This window comes from Aulonocara stuartgranti (genome assembly GCF_965226115.1).
Source record: "Aulonocara stuartgranti genome assembly, chromosome: 11".
Classification (NCBI taxonomy): domain Eukaryota; kingdom Metazoa; phylum Chordata; class Actinopteri; order Cichliformes; family Cichlidae; genus Aulonocara; species Aulonocara stuartgranti.
In genome coordinates, this window is record NC_138947.1 from 37,007,468 (window position 1) to 37,017,995 (window position 10,528).

Consider the following 10,528-nt stretch of genomic DNA (forward strand, 5'->3'; position numbering starts at 1 on the left):
AGGGGGTCCTTTTGTCCCTCTGTGGGGGGAAACTCCCACTAGGTTTATATCTGGGACTCTCCACCATTTGACCTTAGAACTGAAGAAGCTTCTCGGATGAGAGGTGAAATGTCTTCAAGTAACTTAAAGAAGTCCAGACGCTTTTCTTTGCAAGCTCCTTTGACTACGATGACCTGGATTACTGAGAACCTTCACAGACATTATATGAAGCACTTAATCCTTAAACTGATGACTTGAATGGAAAAAAGTTTACAAACCCTCAAACAGCGACAGAGAAGGAATCGGTTTTCCTGGACAGACAGGCAGGCACATAGCAGATGTCATTGTGCGTCATTGTCAGTAGAATACACCCCACTGTGAACGAGACTTGCTCCGTTCCCAACCCCTTTGCCTGATGCTCAAATTTAACTGTAAACATGAACAGATTAACGCTTCAGACACAAAAGACTGAAGCAACGGTGCTCAGATTTCAGACATGATTGATTACACTCACAGAGGGGGATATCCAGGCTGCAAGGGCCAGGCCCCTTCTGTAATGTGACCTCAAGATCAAAGGAGGCCACCAGACTCAGGACACTGTCCAGAATCATTGTGTATTTGCAGTGGGAGCGAGCACTTGTCCCGTTTCCATACATGCTGACAGGAACGTCTGGAATGCTGCCGCGGAGAGACTGGAGGAGGTGGTGTCGAATGGAAACCTAATTATGGCAACAAAAAAACCAAACAGAAAAACTTAAACTTACTTTGTAATAAAAATATGACACCTAAAAAAATGTTTTCAGTTTTTGTCATGGTTGTTGTGGTAGAAGAGGACCCAAGTGACAGACTTAAGAAGCAGAATGTAAAATCTGTATCAGGCAAAGGTTAGACATAAGTGAGTGAGAGCAAACAGAGCAGCAGGCAAAAGGCAGAATCCCAAAAATGTTCCGAAAAGCCTATAGAAACAGAAGGAACTCTGGGAATTGCTGGAACGCTTGGCTAATAGGAGTTCAAAAACAATCTGACAAGGAGAACGGGGACAGCTGGCTCCATATACAGTGAGAGGACTGACTGTCTGATTGCGAACAGGTGTTGTAAATCAAACACAAGTGATGCTATAGCGCAAGTAGACAATTACTAATAAGAGAAAACTAAGCAAAAGCTAACACGAATAACAAAGTAACAAGGATTTCAAAGTAAAACAGTAAATAACTTGAGAAATAAACACAATGGAAGTCCCAGAATCCTCTTAGGTCCAAGGACCAGAGCTCCCCCACCCACTCCTGACCCGCGCCTTAACCGGTTGTTTTGGAGAATTGCAACATACTGTTTGGGAAATTGTTGGTTTTAATGTTAAGCCATCCACCCATTCTCTTCCACTTATCCTCATCAGGGTCACATGAAGGCGGAGAGGCAGGGTGCACCTTCGACAGGTCGCCAGTCTGTTGCAGGGCCAACACAGAGACAGACAACCATTAGCACTCACATTCAAACCTAGGGGACATTTAGATTCACCAGTTATTGTGTACTAGTTAAACTGTTTTTTTTTTCTTTGTTTTCTGATTGCTAAAGTCTTTTTGTAGAATCCATAGGGTTAGTAGAGGTTTTTAAAAGTATTGAAGTATTATGAACAAAGGCATCTTTAGCTCAGAATATACTGATGGCAGAGATTTAGAGTTGGGGTACACCTGAGCTAAGAAAAGTTTCTGTGGAGATGGTTGCAAAAAGCCCAAAGTTGTGTTAGCTGGATAATGGAGTTTCTGGACATTTGTCCTTTTGTGCAATAAATGTAAAAGAAATGTCTGTATCTCCGTTATAGAGCATTCTGCTTTTCTCCTCCTCGCCTACACGTATTGAAATCAGGTGACTGACCCGCAGATGACTGAGGACCCTTTCTGAGACAACAATATAATTGTAACTGATGTAATTACTGACTCTAGTACAGCAACATGTTCCATGGCTGTGTGATGGCAAGCTCCACACCTCACCACCAGTTGATTCGCTTTAGTTTACTTTGCAGTCACTACTTTAAATATATTCTACTTATTGTTCAATATTGTTTCTTTATTAAATATATTTATTTTTCCATCACACACACCAATGTTTATATGGCGTGCACACATATTAACACTGCAAGGTCAAAGTTGTGTTTTATGTTATATTAATGCATCTTTGTTTGACTTAGCTGGGTTTGGCTTCTCCTCCTGTCTGGCAAAAGGTGTGGCAAAGTGCTGGGAGAGCTGAAGTACCACTGACAGCCTAATTGGGTGAAACCACATGCTTCATTGCCTGGGGGGTGTTTTAAGTTTGTTTAATTGTTTTGTACTAGTTGGTTATACGGCAGCCATTTTATTTTCCCCGTGTGTGTCATGTGGTTTAGCTAAGCCAGTATTAAAGTTCCCCCGTGTGTCATTTCAGGAGGTCAGTCTGTCTTATGTTTGTTTGAAGTTTTATTAATTGTTAGCTTGACTTTCGTCTATTGAGTTGACCTCTTTTATTGGTCTGCCTGTTTAAGTTTTTTGGTTTTGTTAAATATATTTTCATATTTTTGGGTCAATAAAACCCCTGTTTTTGAATTAAACACCTGTGTCCTTTATGCCTACTGCTTGGTCCCTGACACTGTGTTAATGAAAAATGTAATGTGATTGCACCAGGACACTGAACAATCTGGTGGATTGCAGGATGTCCTCTGAGGGATGAGCCTCGGGTATGCCGGCTGATTGACCAGGAGTATTCATGTCCCACAAACACTCACACATCAGATTCTCTTACACTAACACTTTGGCAGGTTAGCTGGTTATCAACTCACTAGATTAAACTAGCATTTCCCAATCTAGCTACAAGCGCGTTTACGTGAAAGGAGTGACAGTGGCAGCATGTGACTAATCACAAACATGGATAAATGTACAGCAGAGCAGCTGATTATACAAAGGAAGACACGCCTATATGACGAGAATAAACATGTATACTACAAACTGAAACCACCAAAGCTGTGAAAAGTGTTATACAGTAGTTATGCATTAGAAGCGCTTAAAGCAGACATGCGTGTGAACTTTCATCTGGATATCACAGCAAACCGTGTAATAGACACGCATGTGGAAGTTAAATTAATCTGCAGTAACAGCAGAGGGAAATATTTTATTTCAAGCCAACATGAAAATAATCACAGGAAAGTGTTTAAACAGACATTATTAACACATTTACATGTATATACATATTAGCCGCTTAGCTTATTCTAGAAATTAAGAACCCTTGAATTTGCTTCATACGTCTTTTTCGTACTACCGACTTCTTGCCTTTAAATAAATTATCTCCCCCTGCTGGTAATGCAACTTGTGCATGCATTAATGCAACCTTATGTGTGTCCAGGTCACGTTTTGGTGGGTTGGAGCTATAGCTATTTGGGCAGTAAGGCTGCAAAAGAGCTACTATATAAATAACGTTTAGGTTGTTTGAAGCCAGCGAAGAAAATCAGCAAAAATCCAGACTGTGAATCCAGTGTGAATTAAGTGACTTAATAAAACAATGATACCATTAAGACTCATGTCATTATACATGTAATGTTTATAAGACAGTCTTAGTTTTTATTCTCTAAACTGCAGCCTTGGTCTGAGAACAAAGAATAAATATAAAAACTGAATTCAAACTGTGGTTTTAGTGCAAACTTAGTCCACAAGTACAAGCAGGTGTGATGTTTCAGGATCGTACTGATGCTTGTGGAACAATAAAACTGTTGTAAAGCTGTTTGCAGCCAACAGGAGAAAGGAATCAAATGTTTGCTGATAGTTTACATGAACTACTGATGCTCATCAGGGAAACAGAAGACTTTATTACAGAAACGTTAGACCTCTCTGTGCACGGAGGGCCGAGGATCTTCCAGGATCAGAGACACTCCGTTTCCAGAGAACTGATTGTTCAGAAAGTTAATAATTTCATAACTGTTGATGTAAGGTTTACAACCTTCAAATTAATTCAATTAATGTTTATTTATTTCAGTAGCTGGGACTACGTTTTGATTTAGATTTGACATTGGCAGACGGAAAGGTCTCACTCCTGAAATTCAGATGAATTATTTCCACAGCATCCTTGTATTTCTTGAAAGGTGCTATACAAATGTATTATTATTATTATTATTATTATTATTATTATTATTGTTATTGTTATTGTTATTATTATATCAAAATTTGACAAACAAATAGTAACGATAGTAAACATCTGCTTCATTTCTCATCACGGAGGAAGACTCTTGTACAATAACCAGTCCATCTGAGAAAAACTGAACTGAAATGGAATAAAAGTGGTCTGCCAACAAAAACGGTCTTTACTATCTACGAAGGCTCAGATCCTTCGATGTATGTAGCAGGCTGATCTATTTGTTTTATCAGTCTGTTGTTGTGGTGTGCTGGGGTGCAGGCATCAAAGCAAAGGACAGACTGAACAAACTCATCAGGATTGCCGAGTCTGTCGTTGGCATGATGCTCGATGATGGAGGAGGTGATCAATGGCAGAGCAGCAATCTTGGACAATGACTCCCACCCCCTCCATGACACAGTGGGCAGTCTGAAGAGCAGTTTGAGCAACAGGTTCCTTCAACCTGGCTGTCTGAGGGAACGTTACAGGAGGTCGTTCCTTCTGCTGCTGTCAGACTCTTGGGTCATATCCACACATGTGGATCAAAGTTAATCACAGTGCACACTGTCACTTTTGTACACCACGCCATATATTTGGACACGTACTTGTCCTTTTATATTTATACCTATATCTCTATATTTATCTTAATACGTATCTATTAGAACTCTGTGTTTCTACACTCATTTTATATGAATGCTTGTTGTGTATTTGCTGCTATGACAACTCAATTTCCCTCTGGGATTGATAAAGTTTCTCTGATTCTGAAACTATAATAAAACAAAGGAAACTTACTTACTTAGCACACTTAGCACTTAGTTCCTCCTACACCGGGCGGCGCATCGGGCAGCTAGTGATCTCCAACTGCTTCAGCTTCGTCCCAGGCAATGTCGACAATTCTCAGATCGTCCATGAATGTCCGACGCCATGTGGTCTTTGGTCGGCCTTGCTTTCGCTTGCCAGTGCGTGGACGCCATGTAATAGCAATCTTAGCTGGGCGATGAGGGGGTAGGCGTAAAATATGGCCCACGAAGCCGAAGCGCATATCTGCAACAACATCGGCTAACGGGCTGGTGCCTGCTCTTCATAGAACCTTCTCATTTGTTATTCGGTCCCGGTAGGAAATTCTCAGGATTCGCTGCAGGCCACGTTGTTGAAGCACGTTCAGGTGTTGAGTGATTGCACTTGTTGAGCGCCAGGTTTCACTAGCGTGTAGTGCAGTAGGAAAGACGATAGAGTTTAATAGTCTGATCTTGACCTTAACGTTTAGGGAGGTCGAGGAGGGAGGACCTCCAAAAGTTGACCGCGGCCCTGCAGAGGGAGGTGACGAAAGTTGGATTAAGAATCAGCGCCAAAAAAACCAAGGTACTCCGAGTTGGCTATGCACGTGCCCGCATTCCTGTCATGATCAACCAACAACGTGCTGAAGAGGGGGAGAATTTTACATATCTTGGCAGCATCATCTCGAATGACGGGGTCTCTGATCAGGATGTCGACGCCAGAGTAGGGAAGGCAACTGGTGTCCTGCGACGTCTCCAACCTATTTGGAACTCAACCTCCCTGAATGTTAGGGTCAAACAAAGGAAAAGAATTTTAAAAAAAAGTGTGTGTGAATAAACAGGGTCTGAGTCTGTTTTTGCATGTATGATATAATATAATTGATCTCAGGTCAGCAGGAAGCTTGTTCCAAAGAACAGGACAACAATCGCTGGAAGCAGCCTTGGCAAACTAAGGCTCGACACTCAAAGCTTGTACTCTAATATAATTTAGCCAGGTCACTTTAGTTATTGAAGTTTTGATGTCTCTATTGTGTTATCTATGAGAACAGCAGAGGGCAAAGCAGGCATCAATGATAACAGACATTATCTAGGCTACAGGCAGAAACAAAGGAGTAATGGGGTTGCAAAGTGGCTTGCAGATATGTAGCAACTGTGGAAAAGCTAAAGCAGCTTTAACAGGATGATTTCCATATCTAATTTTCCAAATGGAAATGTAGAAATATATCTAGAGTCACCAGCTAATGTGTGCTGGCACTGAGATTATTTGTGGTTTATAATAAAGCAGACAAGTTTTCTGTTTCTGACCTCACTGAATGTGTAAACCTGACAATTGATTTTATTTATATTTCCAGCTTGAACTTTGTGTATTCTCTTGTCATTCCTCCTCTGACATGAAGTTAACCTCATGTGGCAGGAATCCTGATTTTCTTAAGCTTTTTCACTTCCAGCACATTTCCTTGTTTGTTCCGACCTGTGTATACAGAGCTCTTATTATTACTTTCCGCTTCTTGACACAAGTCTTAGACAAGAACAATAATATGATGACAGAGCAGCAGCTACATCAATAGTTCGAACCATTCCCTCAGGAAGCTTGTCACTGTGAGGGATTAGGAATGGTTGTAATTTGTGTTTAAGTGCAACCAGCGCTTCCAGCCACAGATGTAATGATGAAGATCTGTGTGGACTCGCCTCCCAGCACATCCCACAGATCCTCAGACTGCGATCAGGAGAACGAATTCGAGGACTGAAGGTTTACCAGCAGAACTTCAGCTAAAGCCTCTCATTGTCTCCTATCAGCTCGCTTTCTTACATATACTGCATTTTCCTGCTAGTTCTTTCACAGGCAAATTATATACAAACACATATGATGTAAAAAAAAATCTGAATCATCAGACCTGGTCACAATTTTTTCTTAGATGCTCATGTACCCAATGTATACAGCCAAAAGTACGGACAGTAGTCACATAGTGTTTGGCAGATCAGAAGAGCTCAACACGCCGCGACTTGATACAAATATAGTCTTCGTTTAAGATGGCGCGGCCACGTCCAGACGCCTTCCTGACCGCTCCGCTCCGACTCCTTCAAGTATCTTGGTGTCCACATCTCCTCAGACCTGACATGGGCTGCCCACATTCAGGTCCAGACCAAAAAGGCTAGGCAGCGCCTGTATCACCTACGACAACTGAGGAAGTTCAGGGTCTCTCCAAAGATCCTCAGGATTTTCTATACAGGCGCTGTGGAGAGCATCCTCACACAGAACATGACATCGTGGTTTGGGAACAGCTGTGTGAAGGACCAAAAAGCTCTCCAGAGAGTGATCCGTACAGCAGAACGCTGCTGCAGGATTGCTCTCCCCCCGCTTCAGGACACCTACACCAGGAGATGCCGGACTAGAGCAGCGCAGATACTGAAGGACCCGTCCCATCCTGGCAACAAACTGTTCCAACTTCTGCAATCTGGTAGAAGGTTCCGCATCTTCCGGGCAAGGACAGAGAGACTCAAGAGGAGCTTCTATCCCCAAGCCATCCGGGCCCTAAACACACACACCCGCCCTCTCACATCATCTATAATTGACTGAGACAGGACTCTCTTCCAGACACTAAACCAAGGCACAATATACATTTCAATTCCTTTAATTTTAAATATGTTTATATTGTCTATCCTGTAAAATAGTCAGATGTCTATTCATATTAATGTACAGAATTCACCTGCTTGCTGCTACTACTGCACATTCACCCAGTGTATATACTATATGTATATATATATATATATATATAATGTTCTTCCGCTACACCCCCCCCCCCCCCCCCCCTCCCCCCTAATTTTTGCACATGTCGAGGAGCGTGTCAGGCTACATTTCACTGTGTGTTATACTTGTATAACTATGCATGTGACAAATAAAGAACCTTGAACCTTGAACCTTGAATCTAAAATAAAAACCAAACACGTCAGTCCTTGGATTAGAAGTCCTGTTAGGAAGCCTCGTAATGATGTGTCTAACTGTGAAACCACACACTTGGCAAATGACTTGTAATTGACAACTCACATGTTCTTCCCACCCAGTTCCCATCCGCTGGCATTGAGGAGGCGGGGTTTATGACCTGTACTGCGGCCAGACAGCAGGGGGCGATAGAGACATTTTGGCTCCATTTTTGGGGAGCTATTAGGTCGTCCATGTTTCTGCAACCACTGTTCCAACCACAACTGTGGCCCTCTGGTGGCCTTTGAATAGAGTGCAGTTTTGTTTATAGCATCTATGCATGGCGGCAGTGAAAGTGCTAACCGATGACAGCCGTCTATCTTTCAAATCTTTCGTCTGTAGTAATTGAAAACTGGACTTTCCATGACTTTATCAGAGTGAACCTTTATAAGTGCTACATTATCCAAATCATTATCACTGCTAAAATCATGGCTTGATTATCGTCAGTCTGCACTTGAAATGTAGCTCCTTTATTCAGAGAAAATGATGGTGAGGACTGCTTTACCTGGGACACTCCTCCACTTTGGCACACTTATCATGATCATTGCTTTTTTTTTTTTTTAGCTCCGTGTGTGTGTGTGTGTGTGTGTGTGTGTGTGTGTGTGTGTGTGTGTGTGTGTGTGTGTGTGTGTGTGTGTGTGTGTGTGTGTTTTAGGAAGCCAAAACAACTGCACGCTCTTAGCAGACAACAGTCTGATTGCATGTGTGGACAGAAACTAGCAGCCTGGAGATATACTGCCACAGTGGCCTGACCACAGAGGGTGGTGTGGTGTTTGTGCACACATGAGCATACTTACTGCAGCTTTGTGTGTGGCAAATGTCCCATGAGAAGAGTGAAAAATTAACTCTGACCAGAATTATAGCATATTACTGAATCTAGTAGTGCTTGAAAACACAACCCTCTAATTACCCACAGTGAATGAGTCTCAGGGTGGCAGTCTTTACTGAGATCTGCTACTCTGCTAAAACTCTGCACAGCACCGTCCCAGTGTCACCACTATTTTAAATGGTTGGTGGTAACACAGTGGTTGTCTTTTAGAATGGAAAACAGCAAACAGAGCAGAGTGAGAGCGCAAAGTGTGGACGAGCGTGAGAATTCAGAGAGTTGTAAATCAAAGAAAACCAGCTGTACAATACGATGGCAGAAAGTGCGCTCAGCCTGAGCACATGGTGAAATGGTGTTAGTGAGATTCAGTTCCAGAAACAGGAATCACTATAAGTGTGGGTCAGTTACTGTGGAAACTGTGTAAGGATAACCTGCATCCCAGCAGGACTACTTTAACAAACCTGGTGTTTCCCTCTGTCTCTGCTCCTCCTGCTGAGCCTGAAGCAACTGCCTGACACACTGCTTCGTTTCCACATTCATACAGTCCACATCAAAGGGTGGAGTGTAGTAATCTGCAGAAGTTTACATCAGGACAAGATCACTTGTCTTTTTTCGACACAGTACCTAGGGGTAATTAAGCCATGTATGGATCAGTTTTGTTACACTGAAATATTTACTGTTCACCAGCGTAATGACTAAAAATGCAAAAACTATAACAGACACTATCCTGTTATAGTGTTATAGCTCATGCTTTGATTTGCTGTACTTACAGAGTAATCAGCCAGATCACCCTAAGCAGGCCTGTTAGATCATAGAAGTTAAACAGGGCTGGGCCTGGATGGGAGACTGTTAGGACGATCAGGAGTTGTTGCTGTAGCTCAAGAGGTAGAGCAGGTCATAGATTAGAGGTTCAGTCACTGGCTGCTCCACTCTGCGTGTCAAAATATCCTTGGGCAAGATACTAATCCCAAGTTGCTCTCCAGGTCGTGTGTGAATATTAGACAGAAAGTTAGTGCTTGTATGAATGGTTGAATGAGACCAGTTGTATAAACCACTCTGATGCTGAGGTAAAGTAGAGATGGCAACAAGTCCTTTACCCTGGATCATTCCTATCAGTTATTGTGTCTCTATTTCATACTGAGCATGGCCTCCACATTTTAGAGGTGGCTTAAACATATTTAAAGAGTAAGCTTTTTAATATAGCTAGAGTGATGGTGCATTGTGAGCAAGGATTTTAAATTTAAATTTGAAACGTTTACTCAGTTTTCCTAAATTTTATTTGCATATCAACAAGCTCTCCATTAAAAGCTTGCTCTACTTTCATTTTCCTCCTCAAGCGAAAGAGAAACTGCTAAATAGATGTAGATATATTAATATAACATAACATTTTAGACCTGTATCGTTTCTTAAAAACACAATATATCAAAAGATGAAGGAGGATATTTAGAAGTGACGTTCTCCTCAACACTACTTGCACTAGGTCCTTCAGATGTTATGTCTAATGATGACTCTATACATGAACTCGGCTCATCTGAGCATAGATGGATGCTTGAAGTCCCTAGAATATGTGTATGGTGGATTTAGAGGCCTTTAGGTCCGACAATGACCCTCCAGGGCACCTCAGCATTTTTTATTACATATCTGCCTCTAGTGGTTGGATCGGGAACTTCCATCTGCAATTATCAGTTGTAATGGCAACCGGCACACATCATCTCTTACTGGCCAAAAAATACTTGTTGCCAAGTCATAAGGATGTATAAATCAAATTAAAACATCTGGCTTTGGTTCTCAAACAGCCTTCTACTTGATCCAAATTTTAAATGTCTCCTCAAATAG

At 41.9% G+C, this 10,528-nt stretch overlaps 1 long non-coding RNA gene across 1 annotated transcript; it reads right to left on the reverse strand.

Moving 5' to 3' along the window:
* Window positions 1-633: 633 nt before the first annotated feature.
* Window positions 634-4,921, reverse strand: LOC309717947. Its single transcript, XR_014279851.1, has 3 exons — window positions 4,907-4,921; window positions 1,307-1,421; window positions 634-698 (listed from the first exon to the last, which is right to left on the reverse strand). It is a non-coding gene; the product is annotated as an uncharacterized lncRNA (long non-coding RNA).
* Window positions 4,922-10,528: the final 5,607 nt, after the last annotated feature.